This window comes from Zonotrichia leucophrys, chromosome 2 (assembly GCF_028769735.1).
Source record: "Zonotrichia leucophrys gambelii isolate GWCS_2022_RI chromosome 2, RI_Zleu_2.0, whole genome shotgun sequence".
Lineage (NCBI taxonomy): Eukaryota > Metazoa > Chordata > Aves > Passeriformes > Passerellidae > Zonotrichia > Zonotrichia leucophrys.
This window is the reverse complement of record NC_088171.1, coordinates 32,555,788-32,573,223: the sequence shown is the minus strand read 5'-3', so window position 1 is coordinate 32,573,223 and position 17,436 is coordinate 32,555,788. Positions and strand designations below refer to the sequence as shown.

The following is a 17,436-nucleotide window of genomic DNA, read 5'->3' as shown; positions in this document are numbered from 1 at the left end:
TAATAGGGTCAATCTTGCAAATAGAATTCCGGGCCCAAAACCTCTTGACTACTTGCTTAAAGACAACAAGTGCTATAACTACATATTCCGGTATTTGTATAGTAACATATCCATGAGTTCTTTTCACCTATGCAGTATATGAAATTTGACACCAGAAACTTCTGCAATTGAAATGTGTGCTCCACATGCTGCACTGAAAACAAGTCAAGACCAAATGAACAATTGCATGGCTTCTTACAGTGATGTGAAATGGAAAAATATTCTCTCCCGGGGGTATTATTGGTCTCACAGCATCTCTGCATGAGTGCACAAACTGCAAAAGTGAAGCAGTTGCCATCTGTCAGGAACAAAACCAGTTACACCAGTAGCATCTGTAGGTGAACCTGCGCTCCTAAGAGACACGCTGAGCCCTGATGTGGGGTTCAGAGATGTACCAGTGCCATATGTTCTCCTGCCAGCTGCTGCCCCTGTTGGCCAGGCCAGGCTCTCCTCCCAGCTGGTTGGTGGCTGGCTCCAGCCCATTGCCCAGCTCTCACCCAGCAGTCACGAGGGAGAAAGACCTTTCAACTGAAGTTCACCAAAGTCCCCTGAAGGGACTTCCATCTCAGGAGGGATTTCCAGATCCCACAGTGCAGCGGAAGAAGCCAGGATGCTGCAGAGAGCAGACATGGGGAAGTCAATGCCAATTCACCTACACTATACAGCTGAGCACAGTAATTACAGACATGGTTGTGCAGCATGCTTGTTTATTTGCTGCTTTATATCACACACTGTGTAATAGCCTGCAGGAATTCATTCTGCCCCTAATTCGGTCTTAATTAAAATTACGCCTTTATCTGGGTAAACAGCCAAAAAAGTTGAGAAGGGTGGGTGGAATAAATAAGCAACAGAGTACATTAAGCCATTGCCTCAACTAGTATCAAACTCCCTTGTGCATCTAAAACTTTTGAATGGCAGCGAGAGAAAATTGAATTTAGTAGGATGTAGTGAGTGCCCTGTAAAATCTATGTATTGGATAAGTGGGTCCTAGTTATTCTAAATGAGCTACAGCTGTGAAGTCCTTAGTTGGGCAGCAGCTGTGGCTCGTGAAGATAACTGGGATAAAAAGGGGTGGGTCGAGAGCCCTGGTGAAGCCATGAGGAGCTGCATTACAGAGAGCAGTGGCATAGTAGAAAACCAGCTAGAAGGTAAGGACTTTAGGAATATAATAACAAAAGTATGGGACTCTAGAAATATGAAATACAACAAGTGGTAACCCCAACGTGATGAGGTATGCAGCCTGAGAGCTGTGGAAGTTAAGATAGCCAAGAGCTGTGGATGGCCATTGAGCCAGGACTGTGGGAAAGGCAGCCAAGAGCTGCAGAAGAACATAGCTATTGAATCAAGGAGCTGTGGCAGGCAGGAGCTGTGAGAAATATGGCCTTTGAGCAAGAAGCTGTGTGTGTGTTGTACAAGGCCTTTGAGTCTTGGGATAAAACATGTATTGTAAAGGAAATGTATATATTGTACTTGAATATCTCTATTGTATTTGAATATATCTGTTAGTAATAGAAAAAGGGGGAAATGTAGTGAGTGCCCTGTAAAATCTATGTATTGGATAAGTGGGTCCTAGTTATTCTAAATGAGCTACAGCTGTGAAGTCCTTAGCTGGGCAGCAGCTGTAGCTTGTGAAGATAACTGGGATAAAAAGGGGTGGGTCGAGAGCCCTGGTGGAGTCCCTGTGAGGCCAGGAACTGCACTACAGAGAACAGCGACATGGTAGAAAACCAGCTAGCAGGTATGGGCTTTAGGAATATAATAACAACAGTATGGGACTCTAGAAGTATAAAATACAATAAGATAACAACAGCAGGAGTTTGCTCTGGCTATAGTGTTGAATCAGTCTGACTCTCAGCTTAATTAAGTAAAGCTTGTGACAACAGAGCATGGATAGGCAAAGGTGTGAGTGCATGGACCTCTCGGTGTCTTATGACCAAGTCTCACTCCAAACAATTGGCTATTTCTTACATTTTAAGGATGTTACTACTAATCTTTCAGATCGTACAGAAAATGGGTTTACAGAAGAAAATCAGGCAGTGAAGAAGAATTCACAGACATTAAACCTAGCTGCTAATCTCTTCCTGGTAAGTGACAATGAATAAATCAAGTGAGGCAGCCCAGATTTGGACTGACAAGATGGAGCAATCTCAAATGTCCTATTCATTCATGGCACTGAAGTCAACCAAGGCTTTGTCTTGGATAGTGTTTCGGTTCTTAAATGACAAAATATATCCAAATTTTATGATTGCTTAGAAAGTAAAATAGGATACATATTTTATAGCCCCACCTCTTCCACATTAGGGGAAAAAATACCTAGTACATGATCAAGCAAATATTTTTATATCATTGGTGGTGCAGCATAGGCTACTTTGCATCTGAGCAGTGGTTTTGTTTCCATGTAAGGAAACAGAGGAAGCCAACACTTGTTTAACTTGGTGGAAAATGACAAAAAGATACTGTGGCAAGACACTTGGCTAGATTTTTTTTTTTTTTTTCTGGAAAAGTGAATATAAAATCTTTTTTATCCTGAAATTGCTACTTTATTTGGTCTGTAGTTCCAGGTAGAAGAAAGTGTTGTATTATGGAAAGAGCATTGTGCCCTGCACTCTGCTCTGCAGTTCTTGGGACAATAGTATAGTCCCAGTTGTATCTATGACACAGTGCATCTTTGCTGTGACTGGTGGCCATGTGTACATGTGGCTTTGTGACTCCAGCTAGTGCTGGGGACAGGGGCAGCACTGGCCAGCTAGCTAATTCTTACATAAAGCAAGACATCTTTGAAAATCTCTATCTCCAGGTACTTTGCTTTTCCAGTGGTCTTTATCTTATTTCCTTTCTGTCACTGTTTTTTTTTTTTCCATTAACAGTGACACATAACCTGTCATTATGTTTTGAGGCCATTAAAGCATTTTCTGCAGTACTAGGTAAATCTACCTATGATCAGTAACTTTAATGATTAGAAAAATGGTTTCTAGGGAAACGTCTGTTCAAAGGAGAGAAAAATAACATGCAGCTCATTAGAAAGGTTCACAGCATACCTGCATAAGGTGAGGTGCATTTCCCTTACCAACTTCCTCTACCGGGGGGTAAGAGGAAGCCTTTCCAAAGACTGTGCATGGTTTGAGAGTCTAAGCCCCCACAGAGTCATGCTTCATGATGGATGTTTAAAGAGATGCCATAATGAACATAATCCTCAATACAAGTCTTTTCAACAATTATGAAATAGAGAGGATAAACATGCACATACACCCCATTTACAAAGAATTTTACAGTGGCTTCAATAACTAACTCCAGACTTTTTTATTAGTTCCTATTTGGAAGGGTAAGCAACTTTGCAAAGCAATAGGACAACATTTTTCCCTCCTGCTTCCTTCCCAGGTTACTCACCACCCTTTTCCCCAGTCAAGTAGCTTTCACTGTGTATCACTGTGTCACCAAGGGAAGGCAACAGGACTCTGCCAAAACTCTACTGGATAAAAGTAAGCAGAGCATTTTCTTCCATCTGCAATCAATTCTTTGTAGCAGTGATGTAGCCTCTTTGTGGGGCAAAAAAATATACAGCCCCTGTAACATCATCTCCTGTCTGCATGGTACCAACAGCCTCCCTCAGAAGCTCTTACTACCAAGTAGAAACAATAGATGAGGATGGACTTGTGGCTGAGAAAGTGGGGTCTACCAACAAGCAGAGGTCAGTCCCTAGCAATGCCATTACTTTTCTGATTATTTTTCGCAAGTTCTAGTTCAAGTGCTCAGCTGAGCAGGACACGAATTGCAGCAAATCCTGGGCTTCAGCACAAGGCTCTCCCCAGACCTGCCTCATCAGCAATGGAGAGGCAGCCTCCCCAGGCACACGCATGATCATAACACCTCCTGGCTTCTGGATTTGAAGATCAAGGAGACCTTCAGCCATGTGAGCAATGATGCTGCAGGGCAGCCCCAGGCCCAGCAGGCCTGGATAAGGGCAGAGCTTGAACCCACTGAAAGCCAGAAGGGCTGCAGGTTTGCTAGAAGGTGGTAGAAATCAGTGACCACAAGTCAGTGACCCACAGCATGTACTCCCACCCCATCCCAGAATGCTGAAAGCCCTGGGATTCTTCAGCCAAGTTTAGATGGCTGAGTTAAGGATTGCTAAGCAATCCCCACTCTAGCTTGAGAGAGATTAAATTATGTTCCTCACTTTATTTGAATGTATTTAATGTTTATTTCTATATGTGCATGAGTACTTAATTTGGCATAATTATTGAGATGAATTGCAGCTAACATTACAAGAAAATTGTAACTTGTCATAAAACAAGTGGGCCATATTATAACAGAGCTGCTACCACACAGAAATACTCGGCTACAATAGCTTAACACAAATAAATCCACACTCCCCAACATCATACTTCTTTGGGGAGTTGATTAATTATTAGGAAGTAAAATGGCTAACAAAATAGCATATATAAAAATATCTTCTCACATGAATAAGATTGTAAATTTTAACTGTATTTCATGACAGCAAGTGTAAGCAAGAATTACACACAATGCAGTGAGCTGAATGAATTAATATGCCTAGGGTTTTTGTTGCTAGAAGTAGTTTGCTCTGTATTATATTCAGTCATTGTAACTGATCTCAGCTGCAATTTCGCTTTCTTCTCGCAGTTTATAGGTGGTAGACAAACGTTTGTGCTAAAGAGGCCTTCCAACAATGTTCATCTTCATAGCCTTTCCTACCCTGTGAGGCCTGACCTTCAGCATGCAGGTCCTTTCCATACATTAGAAAGATAGAGTTGCTGCTTTCACCTCTTGTCCTTCTCTGCCTGCTGCAATCCAGTCCTTGTTGTCCTTAGCCCCTATGGTCCTCCACAGTTTAGCCACCCAGGTACATTCTTCTCATAAAGTTAAGAAACCAAGAATGTTGAAGACAGAGGCAAAGAATGTGTTAAGCATCTCTGAGTTGTTCATGGCCATTTTTGTGATGTGACCCTCCTCATCCTTACTGCTATATTTGCACTGTGTATTGACATCAGTATATTTTAAAAAAATCATTTTATTGTCCTGCACAGTTCTGTCCATCTTCAATCCCAGTTGAGCTTTGGCCATATGAATTTTCTCCCTACAATGGCAAGCAGCATTTCTGTATTTTTTTCATGTCAACTACCCTGCTTCCAGTGGGCATACACCTTCCTTTCTTACCTTTTTCCAAGAGAAGATTCCTGTTCAGTCAAGCCAGCCTTTTGTCTCACCTGCTTGACTTCTGACATTTGGGAATTATTTGCTCCTGTGCCCTTAGGAGGAGGTAATGTTTAAAAAGTGACCAGCACTGATGGTCCCCAGCACCCCCAGGGGAACTTACTAATTCCCTGAGCAGCCTGAAGTCAGCTCTCCTCATGTCCAGAGTTGAGGGTTTGCTAGCACTTTTCCTCTTATAAACAGAGATTTTAAACTTCATCTCTTCCTGACTCTGAATACAAGTTTTGTCATCAAAGGTTAGAAAAATATTTCTCAGCTACCAAAAATCATGTACTTGGCTTAAAAGGCATGAATTTAGAAACAAAGTATCTTTTGAGCTCTTGTACTTTCTTTCTGCTTGAAAAATGTGTTTAATTTACTCACAGCTTCAATCTTTTCTATGAAGAAAGGAGGGCAAAGGTTTACTTTTTTTGTTTAAATGAATGTTTTGCAGTGCAGTAACATTAAGCTATTGTGATACCACATGAAGGAGTTTTCTGTTGTGGAGTAAACTCTGAAATCCTCACAAAGACAACATACAAAGTAATGGAACATGCACAAGTCACGTATTATAACTTTGCTGTCACCACTACAACTGTAGGCATACTGCTACTTTTGATTTTTCTTCTTTTGTGGGCTCATTTTCACCATCAGTGAGAGGGTCAAGCGCACCAAAACTGCTTTTTTTCCAGAACTCTTAAAAGTTTCCCACACTTTTACCAGAAAAATGGTTGCATGATATAGAGCAGCTACCCAAATTTGCCACCCCAGGCTTTACTGCTGGGTGCCGCTCTCTGTCTACTCTGTTTACCATGGCTGTGCCTCTGAACTCTCCACAGACAGGGCTGCCATGGACTCATTAGACCTGGACATTTGTCCAAGCTGTGAAGGACGCCAGCGCCTGCTTTGGCACTCTATTGCATGGGCATCTGGTCCTAGTGCTGCTAAGTGGCTGATTTCAACAAGCCAGTCATGTGTCTCCACATCACTCATTTATTCCAGGAGTGGAGAAGGATAAAAAAAGCATTTTATGACAGGAAAAAATACTATTATGGGAAACACAGTCTCCTCATTCAGATGCCCTTGTGTTAATGTATGAGAGCCAGCAATGCTATTAAAAAGATATTTTAAATTAGCTACATTTTATTTCCTGCACCTCCAATGTCAGCTTTTTTGTCTCTATATATGTAGCCAAAGTCACTGGAAATCCCATTTTATGGATGCATTTCCACCTTCATTCTGTTACTGCCTGAAAAATACATCTGAACTCAATGTCACCTTTATGTTGTGGACGTAGATACAAGCTTGATTCACACAGCATTAATCTTCTAACAGGTTTAAGGAAATGGCTGCTTTGGCTGCTGTTACTCCCACAACTGTGCTTGCTGTCCCAGTTAGCCTGGGGACACAGAGATGCCCAGTACAGCAGGGCTTGTCCCAAAGTGTTTTCAGGTTTAATAGACAAGGCAGGGGGGTAGTAATATGGTCCCTGTTTTCAATGTTAGGGCTGTTTTCCATCAGGCAAAACTGGAGCCTAAACCACACCTCCTACTTCTAAGACTGGATCCCTGATTTTGTACTATCATACTAATGAGATCTCTAAAATTATCAGTCCGTTGTTGACAGGAAGAAAAACACATAGTGTCATAAAAGATCAACTCCAACAATCCTAGTGGGGATTTGATGCTTCCAAGGCAAACCAAAAGAGACACGAAACAACAACCCAGCTTAGGCAATATACATTGATAAGGATTTCTTCTATATTTAGCCTTTTGGAATCTGAGAATTACTTCATCATGTATTTTACCCTCACGTAATGAGAAAGAAAGGAATGACAGATGACGTCAGGATGAATTTGACTTTTTCTGTATATTTTTTAATTTATTTTTTATTTATTTGTATTCTTTTACTTATTCATTTTGGGGCCCACTGGATATTCCGGTACTCACACTGAAACAAAATATTAGTATATTAAAAGTCTTACATTGTAAAACAAAGCTTCACTGATGCTTGTTTTCAAAACAGGGCTGACCTTTTTGACAACAAGTAAACAGTGATAATTCAGCAAATTGAAACCAGATGACCTCATGGAAAAACACAGTCCTTCATGAATTAGGATAGTTCCTCTAGAGTACACAGCACTATACTGGCTACAGCAACAGATCCCGAAATATAGAGAGCCCTCTGCCACATTCTTCCTACATGAGAAAAAAATTAAGAAAAGACACTTCAAAAAATAGGTGATCCTCAAGGCAGACAACTCAGTGATGCTGCCAGCTTGGCTGGAGCAGTGAATCGATCCATATGAAATATTGCCCTAACACAAAGGACTGCCAGCACCCCCTTGCCAACATCCTAAGCGCCTCTGCATCCTGCTGTTCTGAAGGGCTCTGCCCAAGTCAAATTCAAGGTCATGGAGTTTCATCTTCAAGGCACTTCTTATCTTGGATGTCACTCCAAAGGTCAGGACTCTCTGTGGCAACTCCTGAGAGCCAAATAACGGTTTTTCTATAAGGCTGAAGTTTGCAGTACAGAGAGTGGGACAAATCTTTCTCAACCTCAGGTGTAAAAGCATGTAAGGGCCTCCTAAGGACCAACACAAAATGTTGAATTGTAAAGTTGTTGAGTGAGGTTTAAAAAGAACAAGTAAAGGCATTTGTCACACTGAGGTTTCAAACTTCATAGAAATGTCCTTGAGTTTGCATGTTCTTACAAAGGGGATCTTTGTAAGAACATGCAAACCACAGACCTTGGGCACTTGCATGGGCTGAAGCATCATGAAATTCACTGATCATATGTCTCAGATAAGTCGGGCTTAAAGAAGTGGATTATACTTTCTGGGACTTGCAGAAACTTCAGATAGGATTTAGGCCTGGTAAAATGTAGAGTATGGTATAAGCTGCTCTATACCATCAGTCATAAAAAAGAATGTAAGTTAAATCCAGGCAACTGCACTGTGAGAGCATCCAAAGAAAATATTTTGGTCAAATTCTCTGAGCTAGAAGGATATCAAACCACCTTCTGCTAAAGCAGCAGCTTTGGTTATAATAAGGGACACAGAACTGTCTTAAGCTAAAAGAAAATTTGTGGTAATGAGATGTGATTTAAGGAGTCTATGTTTGAGGAGTTATGCAATTTGTGGTAATATGATGTGATTTGAGGAGAATATACCATACCTCTAAACTAGGTAAGCTTTTGTCAGAAAGATCCTGGTAAAAATCAACAACTTATTTCTAATGCAAGAACACTCATGTAAACACATAACTATAGCTGGTGGGTTGAGATGAGGCGAGGTAACTGTGACTGTCCAAGCTTTTCTGGTGCAATGAGAGACATTTCATATGCCAGAATTCTCATCCAAGCAAACAGTTTTGTTAATACAAGAGTATTTGCAAGCCAGTCCTGAACTAATGATTTTGTTGGACAAAACCAAACCCCAAACCTTTAGCTGGCCTTTTGCCTCTGGCTCTCTACACTACTGTTTTCTCCCTGCCATTACCCTGAGCTGCCTTTCTCTTGTATCACAACCCTGCTATGCATCAAAAAGATGAGCTGATCACCCTTCATTGAGTTTTCAAAGCTCCAGGTGTCTGTCAGACATGCTCTGGCTGCAGCTGAGCAGGGTAAAGAGGCCTGAGCTTAAGAAAAAAAGCCCAGGAGTCCTTTGAAGCCCTCTGCTCTCAGAAGCTGTTCAACTGAAACAGGATGTCTGCTCTCAGAGCATGCCAGCAGTACTGATTGCTGTCTGGTTTTCAAAGCTTACTCTAAAACTGTGCTGACATGCTGAGCCAAAGACTGGAGAAGACTCTGTCCAGTAATGAAGAGCTAAATGGCAGAAAAGTGAGAGATATGCTTTCCATGGTGAGGAGAGAAGGATTAAAGAAAAGTTCTACCCTGATTTTAAAAACGCTTCTGACTCCAAATGATTTTTATTCATGCTAACTAATGCATGCCTGACCTACACTTTTCATTCCTTTTAGCTGACAATAGCTTACTCATGGGTGCAGAAATGCTTATGATAACTTTAGGGAAATCCAGCCTAGGTCCAACCAGACCCATCAGCCTATGTCTGAAACTGCTATGCAAATGCCATGGTGCTGCTGCTGAAGCCTGCAGTAGTCACCTGCAGCTGTGTGGCATCAAGCCCAAGGAAAGAAACTTTGGCAGTGCCTGAGCCTGGCAGGGCAGCTCAGTGTAGCCTCAGCACCAGCTGGGCTGAAGCCACATGTCTGTCACCAATCTGTCACCACTCTTCAGACCTGCTTCTGAGAATGGCCTTTAGCCTGGGGTCAGTGCAGGGGGTATGCACCTCACCAGCTCCTGGGCTGCTGCTCATGCTGTGCCTCCTGAGCTAAAAAGCATGAGCTGTGTAGGAAAGGATGAGGGCGTCACCCAATCTGCCACCCTTTCCCAGACAGGTAGCAGCATCTATACCCAAGCAAGCTGACATGCTGCTCTCTGGGATGCTTAGACTGATTCCTGATTAGCCTCAGTCCTCCTACCATTCTTTTTCCTCCTTCTGCTTATTGGTTGCTCAAATAACTGAGTCTTTGCTGAAGCCAGGTTTGAAAAGTTAGTGCCAACTTGGTTTTGCTTTAAGCATCAATGAACAAATGTATAATGTAATTACTTAAGACTGGCTGGGTGCCATTAGTCACACACAGCAGCATGATTCTCTGGCACCCTGCAGAACTGGCACTGGTGACTGGAAAAAAATAATAAAGACATTTATATTTTTATTAAGGAAAGATCAGCTGAATAACATCCTGGTGATATAATAAAATGCCTTGACTCAGAGAAATTCAGAAAGGTCTAGATTTTAATGAAAAAGAGTTAAAGCACATTTGCATTCAGCAACTGCAATGATACTGAAGCAAGGAAACAGAAGCTGTCTAGACCTTTATGATATGTTTTTTTCTCTCCTTCTCCTTTTTCAATATTTCTTTCTTGCTTGTCTCAGATGCTACCTGCAGCAAGAGTGTAGTATTCCTAGTTTTCCTTTGGTCACTTACACTGCTGAATTTTGCATCACATTCCAATATCTAATGCAGTATATGACACACAAAGCACAAAGCTAAGGACTGTTCTGAGCCATGGTAATCTAACTGAAAGTATTAAGAGCATTCTGGATCAGGTTTTTAAAAAATTCTCATTTGAGGTAAAATTAATTCAAAAAGCACTCCAAGGCTTTTCTTGGAGTGGAATGAAGTGTAGTCTCAAATGAGCTGCAACTACCCTCAGCAGAGTCAAGAGTCAGATTTATGAAATCCTCATCAGAAAGAATCCCCTGGGTTTTCCAAGGCTGAAGGGTTGGGACTTCAGCTGCTGCTTTCCCCAAGCAGGGCACTGCTTGCATCTGGACTTGTGTTAGCTGCTGGTTACCTCACCTCTCCCTTCCTAGGGAAGAGAGGGATGGTGACACTGGTGGGTTCCACTTTATGCCACTGAAACTTTATCTTTTCCTCAAAGTGTGGGTGTGTGTGGGTGTGAGCTTCTCTGGCATCTCTGCCCAAGGAGATGCATCCTGCATTTCACTTTCTTCCTAAAGGCCCCAGTCTTGGTACACACCTTAGATTCAGAGATCCTATGGTTTTGGCAGTGTGTGGGCTGGGGCATCACCTCCCTGAATCCATTATTCCTCTTGACAAGGTGGCTGTAAGGCATGTAGTGAGATAAAAGGTCAGGCTGAGGGAATGAAACGGAGGGAAAACAGGGAATGGTAACCAACAAGCTTTGTATTTTTGTTATGTTGCACAGCTGTTCTCTTTGTCTTCCTAATGCTGTTGAACTTTTTAAACTGTAAATTCTTTAATAAGCAGAACTTATTTTCATTCTCTGTGTGTAAAGGGGATTCATATAATATCTAAATAGCACGTATGATAGAGGAACATGAAGAATCTTTAAGAGTGTAGTCTTCCCTGCCTTGACATTATCCACATTTATGTAAGAGGATGATCTCCATTCCTTGTCTTAAACGGTAGATTTTTCTACACATTTTGTTCCAGCATTCACCTTAGACATCCCTGCATTTGCACATACAAACATTTTGCAGATAACAAAATGACAACTTCCAGTTTTTAAAATCTTTCATGGGAAATAAAAGTTCCCTATGCTATCTATCAGTGCAAAAGCTCTATGGCTTGGACCTCAAAAAATAAAATAATTCTTGATATTTAAAATCTGAAAAGTGAATGAGGAAAATCTAATTCAGGACAGATAGGAAGAAAGGGTTAATTGACATGAAGACCAGCACAATCCTGACCATATTGATTGCAGTAAGGTTTTCATTAGCAAACAATTAGCAACACCCACACTAAATAAAAGGAATTTCTAAACAACAGGTAGTAATAACAAAATACATTCCTTAGCTGAAAGTCCTTAGAAGGTAGAGAAAGATTATCCATAAAGAGAGGATTAGTAAAAAGAGAAACCCCTGATGTAGCAAAGGGAGCCTCAGCAGGCCAGCTGCCTATATTGAGGTAATAATCCCACCTTTTCTTCAGAGAAATAATAAGAGTAAAAAGAAAGATCAGAACAAATAAAAGAACCCCTTTGCCTGATACAGTGTGCTATGGATAAATGCATGTGCCTTTTAAACAATCATTTCTAACAGGGAAACAAAGAAGAATCAGCAGTAGGGTTCGGTAATATTTAAAGAGACCCAGGAGCTGATAATGCCACTTTTATACCTGTGTAACTCCACTGGCTTCTCGTTTTATATCCATCTAAGTAGGAGGAGAATCTGGACACACATACTACAGTACAGTGTGCTACAGGACAAATTGTTGTTCACTGTTGTTTTTCTGACTGCTGGGGGGCAAACAGAATGAACTAATTGGTCTCTTCAGGGGGTTTTGGTTGTTTTTGTTTTTCTGTGGTTTTTTTTTTTTTTTTTTTTTTTTTTCTTTAGGAATGTTTTAGATCCCGGTTATTTTCTTGCCTTAGTATTAATCATTGTTCCATCTGGCTAGTGCAGGAAGAGCAGAGTGAAAGTTTGCCTAGTTTGAGCGTCCCGGGAAGGTTTCCCATCCCTTCTGGGCAGCACTGCTGCGGCAACAGGTAACGGAGAGGGGGAAAAGTGGTTCAGGGGCCAGAGCCCAGGTACACGGGACTGTTCTGTCGGTCCCACTGTGATGGTTCAGCAGGATTCCAGCGTGATGAATTAGGCTCCAGCGGTTCGCTCTCCTCTCAGCTTCACAGGGCCCGTTCCAGCAAAGCGCAGGGAGCTGCACCCGCACGCCGCAGAGGGGTCGCGATCCGTGTGCCTTTCACCTGGGCACCTCGGATCCCAGGCTTCCCCATGGAAATTCCAGTGAAGATTCGGGCCGGGTTCTCACCCCTAGGCTGACATTTGCCCTGTGCCCCGGGCGGGCCCTAGCCGGGCCCCCCGCAGGCCGGGCGCTGTTGCGGCGGGGACATGGCGGCGCCCGCGTCGCTCTCCGGCCGCCTCCGTCAGGTGGCGCCATTGCCGCGGCCCCGGCCCGGCCCGGGCGGCCTCCGCTGAGGGCGGGGGAGCAGCCGTCTGCCTTGTCTCGTCCCTGCTCCCGGGACACTTTGTGCAGGTGTGTGTAAGGACGTAAGCGATGAAGCATAAACCAGCGGCAGCAGCCAAGAAACGAATGAGGGCACCTTTATTTAGGCGTATCGGAGAGGAAGGGTTTATAGGGAAAAGTAGTTTGGATTTGTGCCACGTGGCCTTGACCTGGAAGAGCAGGTTTGCATCTGACATAGGTCACTTGAAAAAGTGTGAGGAGGATTTTCTCCAGCTCTATGATATCTTCCAGATAACCCCCAGCTGTATCTGCTGCCGGTGTCAGCTTTCCGTAGTGTCCTCCATCCATCCCGTGGTGGTGTCCGAGGGAAGCAGCAGCAGCTCAGCTGTCCCTGCCTGCTTGTGGCTGCTCCACTGTGGAGCTGCCATCCCTCAGCCACTGCCACACAGCCTGGGTGTGATTCTGCCAGGGCCAGGGCACAGCCTTCCCCTCGCCTCTGGTGACTCAGGAGCTGTAAGGAGCTGTAGCTACTGCTTTGCCTCATCTGTGGGGAAACAACTCCTGGGCGAAAAGTGGGAAATGCAGAGCCACCAACAAAGCCTCTCAAATCTCTCACCTGCATGCCAGTGCTGCACTGCACATTGTGGCTTCTGCTTGTAATGCTGACTCTGCACAAGCATGTGATCGGATTTAGGAAAACATCTGCCAGATTCCTTCAGTTTCTACTCGGAATTTTAAATGCTTTCACAGCTCTAGTTTACAATGAGGGACTAAATTAACAAAACAAAAGGTGCTAGTCAGGAAAAGTCACCTAGATGCACTTAGTCAATCCCGTGGCATGCAGAACTGGAAAACTATGCTCTAGGAATGGGCACTTACTAACAATGAAGTCAAAACAGGTCCCTGTCCTACCACAGAGCTTTGGCCACGGCTCAAAAGAATGTACTGCACAGCCATCAACCTCCATAGCCCCCCTAAGGAGGAGCAGATATTGCTGTGGTAGTGATGCTGTGTTTCAGGACTGTTCTTTTTGCACACCCAGTGAACCACAAACTTGGCATGCCAAAAAGAGCCCAGGTCTGGGGCCAGCCTGAGATGCTCACCAAAATCTCCTGCAGGTAAAGTGTCTTTTTACACCCCCATTCAAATGCATGGGAGGAGAGGGCATGAGCAGCTCCACCCTCGACAAAAGCTTATGCACAAGGCAAAATCTCCTGGAGATTTCCTCCCACTCTGCTCCCTCCTATGGTTCCTTCTGGAGGAGGGGGCAACGAGGCCCATTATTTATTTAACACCAGATTGCTCAAAAAAAGGTTTGAGCTGACTGTATAAAGAAAAGTAGGTTTCATTACCTATAGTGCTTCACATTTCAGAGGAGCTTGTATTGTTACACAGTTTGAATTGTTTGACAATATAATTATTATTATTAGTCCATAATGTACACTAACAGGTCTGGTGGTGAAAGGCTGTATATTAATGCACAGTAACTATGTTTCTCTGGAGGGGGTTAAACAAAACTGTAACTAGGGTCAAAGCTATGCCTTTGCCTCCATCTGCTAGAAACCAGGCATAGTTGCTTAAATTTTAATTACAAATTAATAAAACAAAAATATGGTACATTTTGCACTGGAGAGCTAAATGCTAATTTTGCAGCTAATCATGAAATATCTAATATTGGAAGGCTTTAATGTTAAAGGTTACTGTAGTTTACCTTTGAATATATACCTGATAAGAGCCTTGAATTGGAACTGAACTAATAATCAAAAAAGAATGGCTTAGCCCAGTGAACTAATTTTTACACCTTCTCTCTTTCCACAGGTTCAGATAATTTCCTGACAAGGGCTGTTAAACCAATATTTTTTTCTTAGTAAAGACTGACAAGTTTCTGGAGTTCTTCTATAGCCACACTAGTTTCTGGGAAGAAGAGATAAGCCCTTTCCTATTTGCCAAACAATGATGGCAAACAAAGCAGCATTCTACAGGAAGCAAAAGGCTTTTTAAAAAAAATGTAGTTTATTGGCTTGGCTGAAGGTTGCCTGCTAGACTGAACAAGCAAATACATTTTATTCATATTTCTCTATAAGTCATGTTTCAGTACAAAGTACAGGCATTAAGGTGCAGGTACAGGACTGGTTTCAGGGTGACTGGTCTGTTTTTTTTCACAGTAAAACATTTGTGTGGTTAATAGTGCTGGAGATACAGCATGCTAATGAGTGCCCTGAAGGTATTCTTCCTACCTGGCCTCCAGTCAGGGAAGCAGCTTACAAAGTATTTAACTCTTGAGATGCAAAACAACTGATGGCTGTGACTGCAATGCACCATCCCTTCTTCTGTGTCTCAAAACCATGTAAAACATCACTATTCCTGGAAATAAATTGTGCTCTTCAACAAACTAGTGAAACTCAGTGAGAAATGTGCAGGAGGAGGAAGATAGTGGCTAGAATATAGGAACTCAAGAGACAGTGAGTCAGACAGACTCTTGAAAGATCTCTGTCAAAATACTTGTGAAACTTCACTTTTGGCAACACATGGCTGTTTAGGCCAATTCAGATCTTAATTGCTTTTAGTCTGTTCAACATCCTGCTACAAATAATCTTTTGCTTCATTTGTCAGGTGCACACACAGAGCCCAGTTCCTCTGCTCTGGCAGAGCTGGAACTCATGCTACTTCAGACTGTGCCAAACATCTTGGGCAGCCATGATATTCTTTGCCATTTTAGACCACCTTGTGCCCTCCCTGCTCAACAAGTTTTGCTGTAAAAAAGTGGCAGGTTTAGTTGTAGTAGAACCTTAGCTCTGCAAAGGCCAGAGGGAAAATGTGTGCTGTAGTGATGTTGCTGTAGCACCCACGTTATCTTGAAGAAATCTTCCTTTCTCACAGGCTGTCCCATGAGCACTGACAACCTCAAATCACAATTTTGCTGATGCCAAGGCATTTTGAGGAGATACAGGACTTCTGCTATGGCTGTCACCACCTTGTCTTTGCTGGGATGTGAGAACATTTCTCACAGAGTCCTACCTTCTGAGTCCAGCTGTTACATTTCAGATGGTGGAAGGAGAATTGCTGCCAAGAACCCATGAGAGAAGGGAAAGGGGCACTGGGCTGATGAGTTACTGCAGGAAAGAAGGTGGTCAGTGGAGAGGAAGGTAAAAACAGCCAGCCACCACTTCCTTCACATTCTGCCAAGGGAGAGAGTTAGTGTCCGGCCAGGTGTGCAAAGAAAGCAAGCCAATCTGGAATCAGACCAAAACTGCACAAGGAAAGAAGAGTAAGGCAGAGAGTTAGTGCTCATGCAAACCTATGCTTGTATTCTCTATGTGGCTACAGGGAAGTGGTCTTTCTTTGTGTTCCTGCCTGTTTCCAAGGGAGGTAGCATTTGAGAATAAATATTTAATGGCAGCCAAGACTCTGAGCTCCACAAAGGCAGTTAAGTATTTATTCCTCAGCCTGGGTCCTTGCTTCCCTTGCAGAGTAGGTACAGAGCCTGTCCTGGAGATCAGCCAAGCCAGGCATTACCACCCTTTTTGTGGCATGGTTCCCCATGGAAAAATTTCAGGCTCTCATTGCTGTTTGCTGTGGCATGTGAACAAAGGGTTTGTCTGCTGTCCTGAGGGTTTTAGTGGATTTGGTGACTGATTTGCCACTCTGTAACAGGAGTTTCCCGAAAGAAATCCAAGCACAGCGATCCATCTCTCCAAGTTCTGTCATTTAAACTGGATATATGGCTTTTAACAGTGTTGCCAGTTGCCCTGAGGTCTTATTTTGTGAAGTTCTGTTTAAACATGTAGGAGGTTTTGTCACCATCAGGCAAAGCTCTGTAACTAACCTGAAATATGTAATGAACATACCATCTACCAAAGGTACATAACTGTTCTCTTCAGGTTTTTGCTGGTGCTTTAACCTCTCTCAAACTCTGTTTGGACTTCCAGTCCATCCCTTGCTCTACTAGATTCCACCAGTACAGCTGCCTTATGAATTGCTCAGAAATACAATCAGTTTAAAGTGTGTGCATACAGGGTAGTGATTACTGGGGACAGCTGAGCATTATTAATGTTGCAAAAGGATAGGCAGGATCAAAAGGCTTCTCCTGTTCTGACCAACCAGCCTTTGTTCCTACAGAGGGCAACTTTAGGAGCATAACAGAAGTCATGACCTGTCCTGAACCTGCAAATCTTGCAGATTGCAGCATGTCTTCTGGAGAAGAGGATGTGTTCTTTTTGAAAACTGGGTGACAGCTGCTTAGCAGGAGCCACAAGGAAGGAAGGAGGCTAGAACATGGAAAGGGAGTCCTAGGACTGAGATTTTATCCCTCAGGAGTATGCAGAAGATTCTGTATGTCTGTGGGAAATATGGTCTTTCCCTTACCAATTCTTTTGAGCTCTACTTTTGGTAAGGGCAGGCAGAGGTGTGTGCAATTCACTTAATTACTACCCTGCCTTCCTTGGAAGCATGGAGCAAGATTTATTTATTATGAATTCACTCCTGCAACAACAACAGCAACAGAAAAAAAGGAGATCTATCTTAACAAATGACAGAAAGACCTTAAATATAGTGTACTTTCCTAATTGTATGGTAGCATAAACCTAACTCTCTCTAATAGATATGCTCATAAGTCTTTGGAGTAATAGATTACCTTTATTAAAGGTTGGGTCTGATCAGGAGAGTCCTTGTACTGATACAATGGAGAGGATAG

General features: G+C 42.8%; 1 long non-coding RNA gene across 1 annotated transcript; it reads left to right on the top strand.

Annotated features, from left to right (window-relative positions):
• Positions 1-1,117: 1,117 nt before the first annotated feature.
• LOC135443799 (uncharacterized) lies at positions 1,118-7,246 on the top strand. Its single transcript, XR_010439114.1, has 4 exons — positions 1,118-1,187; positions 2,038-2,123; positions 3,418-3,518; positions 3,640-7,246. It is a non-coding gene; the product is annotated as an uncharacterized LOC135443799 (long non-coding RNA).
• The last annotated feature ends 10,190 nt before the right edge of the window (positions 7,247-17,436 follow it).